Below are 10,000 nucleotides of genomic sequence, written 5' to 3'. Positions count from 1 at the left end.
TTAGGACCGACTGACCCGTGCTCGACCGCCGTTGGCACGGAACCCTTCTCCACTTCGGTCTTCGAAGGTCTCGTTCGAATATTTGCTACTACCACCGAGATCTGCACCCGCGGTCGGCTCCACCCGGGCTCGCGCCCTAGGCTTCCGTGCTCGCCGCGGCGCCCTCCTACTCGTCGCGGCATCGTTTCGGCGCGAAAGTTCATCGCTCCTCGCCGCGACGGTCCGGCATCGGTCCGTCGCTCCAGCGCCATCCATTTTCGGGGCCGGTCGATTCGGCAGGTGAGTTGTTACACACTCCTTAGCGGATTCCGACTTCCGTGGCCACCGTCCTGCTGTCTATATCGACCGACACCCTTTCGGGGATCTCATGGGCGTCGCGTTAGGCACCTTAGCCGGACGTTTGGTTCATCCCACAGCGCCAGTTCTGCTTACCAAAAGTGGCCCACTTGGCACTCGCATTCGAGGTGACCAACCGCCCAGCGAAGCGTGCTGGCGGCGGCGGCCGGATGGGTGGCTCCGTCGTTCGGGAGAGTCGGCCCGTTCCACCCGTTCCGAGTTCGAGAGTAGGTCGGAGGCCGTGAACGGCCCCGGGGCCTCCAATCGTTCGCTTTAACCGGATGGAATTGCGACGATCGAAGCGCCAGCTATCCTGAGGGTAACTTCGGAGGGAACCAGCTACTAGACGGCTCGATTGGTCTTTCGCCCCTACACCCGGTTCCGACGATCGATTTGCACGTCAGAGGCGCTTCGGACTTCCACCAGAGTTTCCTCTGGCTTCATCCCGACCGGGCGTGGATCGCCATCTTTCGGGTCCCTGGTCGCTCGCTACGCCAGAGTCGGCCGAGTCGTACTCGGAAAAAGGGGAAACCGACCCGGGGGTGATGCGGCCCGCGCGCAGCGCCTAAACTCGACGACAAAATAGGACTAGTTCAAGCCGCGGGATCTCACCGATGGGCGGAAGGAGGATATGGAAGCTGGCGCCCGGCAATTCCCCTTTTTGGAAGATGCGCCGGTCCCCTCTCGGGGAGGAGGGAAAAACAACCGCACGTCAGCCACGAGCCTTCCCTCTCCTATCTCTCTCGGGAAGAGAGAAAAAAGGAAAAGTTGCGGGCACCGCAGCAGCGACGGCGGAAGGCCGAAAACGCCGCGCCGGCGGGATCGGGCACGGCTCGGAGGCGGGTGAGGCGAGGAGAAGACGACGGCACGAGACCGACGACACCCCCCGACGACCCCCGGACGACTTTGCCACGACACCTTCTCCCGATCGACGCCCTCCTACACGCTCTCTCGCTTTCGCTTCGCCTTCGGGGTTAGTCAGAGGTGGCCCCTACGACTCGCGAACGGCCAGGACTCCTCGGTCCGTGTTTCAAGACGGGTCGGGTGGGTTGCCGATGCACGTCGCTGACCCGGGGTGGCGGGCGGCTCGAGTAAAAAAGCGTCGCCGAGCGACCTCTCCGGAAACGGAAACGGGCGCGGGCGGGGTTGCCCCCGACAAGAACCCGAAACGTCGGCGAGGTGCGTGACGGCGAGGCCGCGCCAGTCCTATCCCGCCTCTCATCGCGCACGCGCCCGAGACGGTGGGGCGCCTAAGGAGCGACACACAGAGTGCGTCGCCCGCACGCGACTTCCGGCGGGATCAAAACGGACCGGCTCGCCACGTGTAACGGATCGTGTCAGATTTCCTCCGTTTCCCGGCAGAAAGGGGCAGTTACGTTCGCGGGCCCGACGGCCGGTGGCCCCCGACTTCACAGGTGGGAAGACGGGGGTTTTCAGGGTGATGAAAACGCCTGCCGCCTACGGAAAAAAACCCGCGTGTTCGACCTGCACGCCGGGACGGGTCGCGACGACGGGACCGGAGGGGAAGTGCGTCCGGTGCCGGCCGCGCGGAGGTCGCGCCGAAGCGCCCGCGCCATGATTACGCCGAGCGATGATGAAGGGGACGGGTGCAGCGGAGTCGCGCGCGGAGGGAGCAGGAGGAAAGAAGAAGCGGCGGCGACGGATGCGGCGGGTTAGGGCCCGGCGGCAGCAGCGATCGAGAGGACGAGTCCCCTCCGTCGCAGCCAACCGACGCAGCCACCTACCGACGCCGCGGTCGTCACCACGTTTCCCTTCCCGCTATCCACGCGGCCCGTCTCCTTCGTCGGCGACGCGGGCACAAAAGCTGGAACCGCGGGGAACGAGTCCCCCGCGGACACGACGAACGACGACCTGTGCCGCGACGGCCTCTCTTTCAAGAAACACACATCGAGTTTGGGCTCGAGCCCTAGCAGCACCGGACTGAGTCCCCCCGCGATCGCGGTGAGCGGTCCCACCCGTTTTACCCCTGGGCGGTTTCAACGTTCTCTTGAACTCTCTCTCCAAAGTTCTTTTCAACTTTCCCTCACGGTACTTGTCGAACTATCGGACTCGTCCCGGTATTTAGCCTTGGATGGAGCTTACCACCCGATTTGGGCTGCGTTCCCAAGCAACCCGACTCTCGGATCCGAAGGCCGTCGCTCGCCGTCCGCACCGAATGGGCCTGGCACCCGCCGCGGGCGGCCCGATCGAGGGAACTCCGAACTATGCGAGACGAAAACGAACGGCTGCCTTCGACCCATGCGCCACACGTCCCGAAGCCTTTACTTGCGACGGGATTCGGCGTTGGGCTTCTCCCGGTTCACTCGCCGTTACTAAGGGAATCCGGTTGGTTTCTTTTCCTCCGCTTAGCGATATGCTTAAGTTCTGCGGGTCGTCTCGTCCGAGCCGAGGGCGGCGGTTTTTAGTAGAGTGTGGTGTTTGGAGGAGAGGAATCTCGATCGGTACCCTCCGTGTGACGACGGCTGGCCGATATAGCGCCCCGTCCGACCGAAAATGAAGAAGCCAACAATTAAAAAAAAGCCTGGGTCCTCCCCATCCGACTTTGCCTACGACGCGGCCACCTTTTTACGGTGCGACGGCCGTGCTCGTCGCGCTGCTCGAGGCGTCGCTGAGAGACACCTTCATGAGGCAGAGAGCGAGACGAGCAGGCGGCGCTTACGTCGGCAGTCGGTTAGGTCGGTGCTTTTTTTTTGTTTTGTTCTCCCTTCGGCTGCTTTCGGACAGACTCCTCCTGCTCCTCCTCCACAGTGTTTCTTCACGCGGTCGAAAAGGGAAAAGACTCCGCGGTCTGCCAGCGGGAGACGAAGGAGGAGGCCGGAGAGGGTTTTAAAAAAAAAAAAAGACATTGAAAGGAGTCAATTCTTTTTTTATTTTTCTTCCCCCTCGTCACTCGCTCCTGCGACGTCCCGGTTACCACCGTGCCGAGGACCGGGCGGGCACGGGGACGGCAAGATGTCGTTTCGTTAACGGAGAAGACATGTAACGTTCCGCCTCTCGACCGGACGTGGCCCCGAGACAAGGGATCTCGGGGCCGCAATGTGCGTTCGAGGTGTCGATGTTCACTGAGTCCTGCAATTCGCATCAGTTCTCGCGGCTGGCCGCGCTCTTCATCGACGGACGAGCCGAGTGATCCCCCGTCCAGGGTTCAGCACTTGGGTTTTTTTATATTAGTTTTTGTTTATATAGATTTAGTAGTGTGCGAGGAGGTCTGTGCGAGGAGGCGTGACGGCATTGCAATGTCGCGAGTAGTTTGTTTTTAGCTAGCGGCGGTGGCACAGCGGCTGCAAAAAAACAAAAAACGATAAAGCGGCGACAAGGCAAAGAAGAAGCGGCCATCACTTGCGGTGGGCGAAAAAACAAACAGGTGGTAAGACGCGGAAGCAAGCAAGAAGAGCTGGGGCTTTAAAAACCTCCGCGTCACCACAAATCTATCTCTCGCTCCGCCTTTTATAGGTTTGTTTGCGCGCATTCGAGGCGTTGACGCCGACAGACAGAGGAGGTAGGCCGGAAAACAACAAACCAGTCTCGAACGGGAAAACGGTAATGATCCTTCCGCAGGTTCACCTACGGAAACCTTGTTACGACTTTTACTTCCTCTAAACGATCGGGTTCGGTCGTCTTCTCCAGGCATCGAACGCCGAGGCGTAGATGCACGAGTGTCGTGACGGACACGTCGCGCACTGCCCGGCGGCGTCGTCGGCCAGATCCGAGGACCTCACCGGACCGTTCGATCGGTAGTAGCGACGGGCGGTGTGTACAAAGGGCAGGGACGTGATCGACGCGGGCTGTTGACCCGCGCCTACCGGGAATTCCCTCGTTCACGGGGTTGGTTACAGGCCCCGATCCCTATCACGGGAGGTGGTTCAGAGGTTTCCCAACCCTCTCGGGCCGGGGCGAAGTCCCCGCTGATACCTCCAGTGTAGCGCGCGTGCGGCCCCGGACATCTAAGGGCATCACAGACCTGTTATCGCTCCGCCTCGTGTGGCTTTCTGCCACCCGTCCCTCTAAGAAGTGCGTGAGAAAACCGACCCGGACCCGAGCGCCACGGAGGACGCCGAGCCCGCCGTAAAAATCACTGACATCGGCGCACTAGTTAAGCAGGCCGGAGTCTCGTTCGTTATCGGAATCAACCAGACGGATCGCTCCACCAACTAAGAACGGCCATGCACCACCACCCACCGAATCGAGAAAGAGCTATCGATCTGTCAATCCTACCGGTGTCCGGACCGGGTGAGTTTTCCCGTGTTGAGTCAAATTAAGCCGCAGGCTCCACTCCTGGTGGTGCCCTTCCGTCAATTCCTTTAAGTTTCAGCTTTGCAACCATACTCCCCCCGGAACCGAACTCTGGTTTCCCGCAGGCTACCCGCCGGGTCATGGAAGCGAACGCCGGCGGATCGCCGGTCGGCATCGTTTACGGTCGGAACTACGACGGTATCTGATCGTCTTCGAACCTCCGACTTTTCGCTCTTGATCGAGGAAAACGTGCTTGCCACACGCCATCGCTGCAGTTCGTCTTGCGACGATCCAAGAATTTCACCTCTAACGTCGCAATACGAGTGGCCCCGACCGCTCCCTTCGATCATTGCCCCTCGCCGTAGACGGAGACCGACAGACGTAGACGAGGCCCTCTTCCATCATTCCATGCTTATCGTATGCAAGCTTGAACAGCCCGCTCTGAGCACTCTAATTTTTTCAAAGTGAACGTACCGGCCGCCGCGGACACTCGGTTAAGAGCACCCTTGGAGGAGAAACCGCCGACCGCAACACGCGCGCAGACAAGACACGAAGCAGGGACTCGGAGCGGACCGGGGGGTTCAAAAAAAAGAGGAACGCGCGGAAAGGGAGAGGGAGAGAAGCGCGGGGGGTCAGAGGGCGGGGATGCGAATGAACGCACCCAAACACACACACGTAGCACCCCCCCGTTAGACTACTCCCGGAACCGAACCGACGACCACTGTTTTTTTTTCCCGGATCCCGATCACGACCTCCTCGTCCACCTCGCCGGCAGGACCGCGTGGCGGGTATGCTAGCGGTTGACACCGGCGGAAAGGGCCGGGAATGCGAACGGACGACCAAGTCAACGACGGACGATGGCGCCGCCGCCCCGGGGCCGCTTGCGCGACCACGAACCCGAGTTCGGACTACGAGCTTTTTAACCGCAACAACTTTAATATACGCTACCGGAGCTGGAATTACCGCGGCTGCTGGCACCAGACTTGCCCTCCGGTTGGTCCTCGTTAACGGATTTGAGTGTACTCATTCCGATCGCGGGGCCTCGACAGAGTCCCGCGTCGTTATTTTTCGTCACTACCTCCCCGTGCCGGGAGTGGGTAATTTGCGCGCCTGCTGCCTTCCTTGGATGTTGGTAGCCGTTTCGCATGCTCCCTCTCCGGAATCGAACCCCGATTCCCCGTTACCCGAGTAACCACGGTAGGCACTTAACCGACCGTCGACAGTTGATAGGGCGGACCCTCGAGAGACCCGTCGCCGGGCGTGAAAGCTCGTGCGATCGACCAGTGAGTTATCCAGAGTCACCAAAGCGGAGCGCGCCGCCCTATGAGCCCCGCCACCGAACGGACCCGCGAGCGGGAACGCCGACGACGGGAGGACGGAATGACGCGCATCGGTCTCAGTCTAATATGTAGCGCCGCGACCGGAACGGCCGACGCGGGTGCCAGCGCGCGAGGCGTGGCGACGACGGCGCGCCGACCGATCGCGGCCTGTGTCACATGTATTAGCTCTAGAATTGCCACAGTTATCCATCGCCTCCGAGGAGGAATACGGTCCCGAGGATTAGGTCCGGTTCCTGAGCCATTCGCGGTTTCGCCCGTTCTAATGCGTGGCGTGAACTTACACTTGCATGGCTTAAGCTTTTGAGACAAGCATATGACTACTGGCAGGATCAACCAGGTATCGTTGGAATTTGGGACTTTGTTTCGACAGAACGACAGACCGACCGACCGACCGACCCGACCGACATAAGACAGACAACTACAACGACGGGCACGTGTTTATTTGTTTTTCGAGGAGGTTCGCCGTCAGTAGAAGCGCGCTGCCCGCGCTGATGGCCTCTTTTTTGTTTCTCCCCTGACTTGGACCGAGACCGAGACTCAAAGAACGAAAGCGACCAACGTCGACAACAACAACGACAACGGCACCCTTGACAGCGATACATACGACAAACGACAAGCAGCACGACGGCAGTGCACACGGACATCGAGGGTCAAGGTGCAGACTGAACTCGCCGAGGTCGTCGTCATCGTGGTCGCCATCGATTCCGTCTCGTCGTCGTCGTCGTCAACGTCCACGTCACAGCCGGCCGAGAAGAGAGAACAGACGACAGCGTCGACAACAACAACATCGACAACGGCACCCTTGACAGCGATACATACGACAAACGACAAACAGCACGACGGCAGTGCACACGGACATCGGAGGTCAAGGTGCAGACTGGAATCGTCGAGGTCGTCGTCATCGTGGTCGCCATCGATGCCGTCTCGTCGTCGTCGTCGTCGTCTTCGTCGTCGTCGTCGTCATCAACGTACCAACCGACCGAGACGAGAGAGCAAGCAACAACGTCGACAACAACAACGACAACGGCACCCTTGACAGCGATACATACGACAAACGACAAACAGCACGACGGCAGTGCACACGGACATCGGAGGTCAAGGTGCAGACTGAACTCGTCGAGGTCGTCGTCATCGTGGTCGCCATCGATGCCGTCTCGTCGTCGTCGTCGTCTCCGTCGTCGTCGTCGTCGTCGCCAACGTCAACGTCAACATCACAGCCGTCATCGGGGAGGAGCTGGACCAGGGCAGCGGCGGCGTAAATTTTCCCGTCACCTTCGTCGTCGCCTTCGTCGACCGACCGACCGACCGGCGTCGTGTTCGTGCTCGGAAAACCGAGGAGAGACAACGTGCACATGGCGCGTTCTCGCAAGCGGCTCCTCGGTCCGATTTTTTTGGGCGGCTTTTTCGAGCTTTTTTTTTTTTCTCACCCTTTCGTCCGTGCGACGGCGAACGTTAGGGGAAAAAAAAAAAAAAAAAAAACGACAACAACGCGGCGGACCGGGCGAACAACATCGTCGACACACACGACATTGACGACCGGTCCCCCTTTTCACAATCGCATCGAGATAAAAACGAACGAGTCCGATTCGAGCACCGAGTCGCGAGCGGGAGGACTGTCGGTGCAAGTATCGATCACTGACGTGAGCGCTTCGCCGGACAGAGGATGGCTCATCCGGCAGCCGTGCAAATCGACGGTATGGGAAGAACGAACAAGAAGAGCAACGACTTGATCGGCGGCTTGGGAACTGCGGACGGGAAAACGGGTTAATCGACTGCGACCACGACTGCTCGATCGATCTTCTTTGGCGCTAACAAAGGTGGAGGTGGCGCAAGAAGGGACTAGCGCTATCACCGTCCACGTATCAGAAGATGCGGCGGCAGACGTCGACGCTTATGCGTTGTCGGACGAGAAGTCGCTGCAGCACGTGTACCGCGAGCGGGACGTCCAAGGTTTTGCCAGACGGAAAGAAATCGGGTGTCAGCGAACGTTCACACGGCTGTGAGATCGGACGCTGACAGGAGTAGGAGGCGGCAGGCAGGCGGCGGTTACGGCGGCGGCGCCTGCTGCTGCTCATCCTCCTGTTTGCTGCGGCGACTTCCAGGACGGGAGAGCATCGAACAACGTACGTATGGTTACAAGGGGATCAGGATCTACATAGTGCATCCCCCGCGGCTATTTTTGTTTGTTTGTTCGCTCGTTCGTTAATTCGTTCGTTCGTTCGTTCGTTCGTTACAATGTACGTTTTTCCGTTCGACGGCGGCAGAGAGCGGCGGCGTTTCTCCCTAATCCGGAGGATTTATCGGTCGCACAGCGATGGGTCGTTCGGCCGATCATCGAAAGATTCGCAGGTAGTGGTTGAATGGCAGAACGGCAGCAACAACAGCGGCGGCTGAGAGCGGCGAACGCTGAGGCGGAAGCAGAAGCTGCAGCAAACGTATCGGCTAAACATGGTGGACATAGATATGGCTGACGACGCGGGTACCACGACGACTATGGAACCAGGAAAAGGAGCCGTTAGTTGTTCCAACATATCGTTCGACACGTCGAGCAGCCCTAGGTCCACGGAGAAGCACACACACGTACCACGTATTATAACCTAACGACGATGAGCGGGCGCACGGTTGGCAGGAACGAAGGCGGCGGATCAAAACAAGTTGGAGCGCGGGGCGACAGCGATAACGGTGACAGCCCTAGGCGGCGGAGATGCCACTTTCTGACGCCTTTGCGACAAGCCCGTAGAGACGTTCCGGACCACCACGAGGCAAAGAGTCGCTGCTCCGACGAACCGACACACCAAAGTGTGCTTCCTACCGAACATGTTTTATAAAACTTTCAAACTGGAAAACCCCAGAAATGGTGTTGGTATTTGTCCAGACCCACCTCCGACACCTGAAAATGGTGGTCAAAAAAAACGTCGATTATACGAAGCGACATTTCTGGTCGGCGATTTTCCAGTTTTACGCCTACTGCCACATGGGGATGTCGGTAGGCGTCGCAAAGTGCCTTCTCGTAGGCTAGGCACACCAGGACTTTGTCATTTTTTTCCCCCTCGACATTCCTGGTCCGGTCTATTCCGATTTTACACCTACCGCCATGTGGGGGTGGCAGTAGGCGTCGAAAAGTGCCTTCTCGACCGCTAGCGACACCACTACTTTATCGAGCTCTGGAGGCCCGCACACCGACCCGGGGGCCGCGGAGTCGACCCCGGGGGCCTCCGCCTCTCGCCGCCGCTCACTTGGACGCCTTCCGCAACCTGTGGTCCCGCTCGGGGCCGCCGGGAGCCTCGCCGACCTGACCGGTGTCGGTAGGCGTCTGGAAGCGCCCGGCCGACCTGGACGAGGTCCCCCTGGCCCCCGGGGGACACCCCTTAGTTGGATGGGGGTGCTGTCCCGGGCACACATGCAACCCGCGGCCGCCTACCGACAGCCCCCGTCGCTCGATCGCTACTCCTTTCCAACATATGTCGGAGAAGCCGGGCGGTTGTGAAACCCCAGAAATGGTGTTGGTATTCGTCCAGACCCACCTCCGACACCTGAAAATGGTGGTCAAAAAAAACGTCGATTATACGAAGCGACATTTCTGGTCGGCGATTTTCCAGTTTTGCGCCTACCGCCATGTGGGGGTGGCAGTAGGCGTCGAAAAGTGCCTTCTCGACCGCTAGCGACACCACTACTTTATCGAGCTCTGGAGGCCCGCACACCGACCCGGGGGCCGCGGAGTCGACCCCGGGGGCCTCCGCCTCTCGCCGCCGCTCACTTGGACGCCTTCCGCAACCTGTGGTCCCGCTCGGGGCCGCCGGGAGCCTCGCCGACCTGACCGGTGTCGGTAGGCGTCTGGAAGCGCCCGGCCGACCTGGACGAGGTCCCCCTGGCCCCCGGGGGACACCCCTTAGTTGGATGGGGGTGCTGTCCCGGGCACACATGCAACCCGCGGCCGCCTACCGACAGCCCCCGTCGCTCGATCGCTACTCCTTTCCAACATATGTCGGAGAAGCCGGGCGGTTGTGAAACCCCAGAAATGGTGTTGGTATTCGTCCAGACCCACCTCCGACACCTGAAAATGGTGGTCA

General features: G+C 59.9%; 2 non-coding genes and 1 pseudogene across 2 annotated transcripts in view; all 3 read right to left on the bottom strand.

Annotated features, from left to right (window-relative positions):
- LOC145273238 (large subunit ribosomal RNA) overlaps nucleotides 1-2,751 on the bottom strand; it is a 5,735-nt gene extending 2,984 nt beyond the window's left edge. Inside the window, exon 1 of the ribosomal RNA XR_013866264.1 lies at nucleotides 1-2,751. This exon is cut by the window's left edge and continues 2,984 nt beyond it. This is a non-coding gene — a ribosomal RNA (large subunit ribosomal RNA).
- A 594-nt stretch (nucleotides 2,752-3,345) lies between these two features.
- On the bottom strand, nucleotides 3,346-3,503 carry LOC145273323 (5.8S ribosomal RNA). Its single transcript, XR_013866318.1, has one exon. It is a non-coding gene; the product is annotated as a 5.8S ribosomal RNA (ribosomal RNA).
- A 395-nt stretch (nucleotides 3,504-3,898) lies between these two features.
- Nucleotides 3,899-6,270, bottom strand: LOC145273558 (small subunit ribosomal RNA; annotated as a pseudogene).
- Nucleotides 6,271-10,000: the final 3,730 nt, after the last annotated feature.

Source organism: Euprymna scolopes, unplaced genomic scaffold (genome assembly GCF_053919585.1).
Source record: "Euprymna scolopes isolate OS-2025 unplaced genomic scaffold, ASM5391958v1 sca1, whole genome shotgun sequence".
Classification (NCBI taxonomy): domain Eukaryota; kingdom Metazoa; phylum Mollusca; class Cephalopoda; order Sepiida; family Sepiolidae; genus Euprymna; species Euprymna scolopes.
The sequence above is the reverse complement of the archived record's forward strand: the minus strand, read 5'-3'. Positions and strand labels throughout refer to the sequence as shown.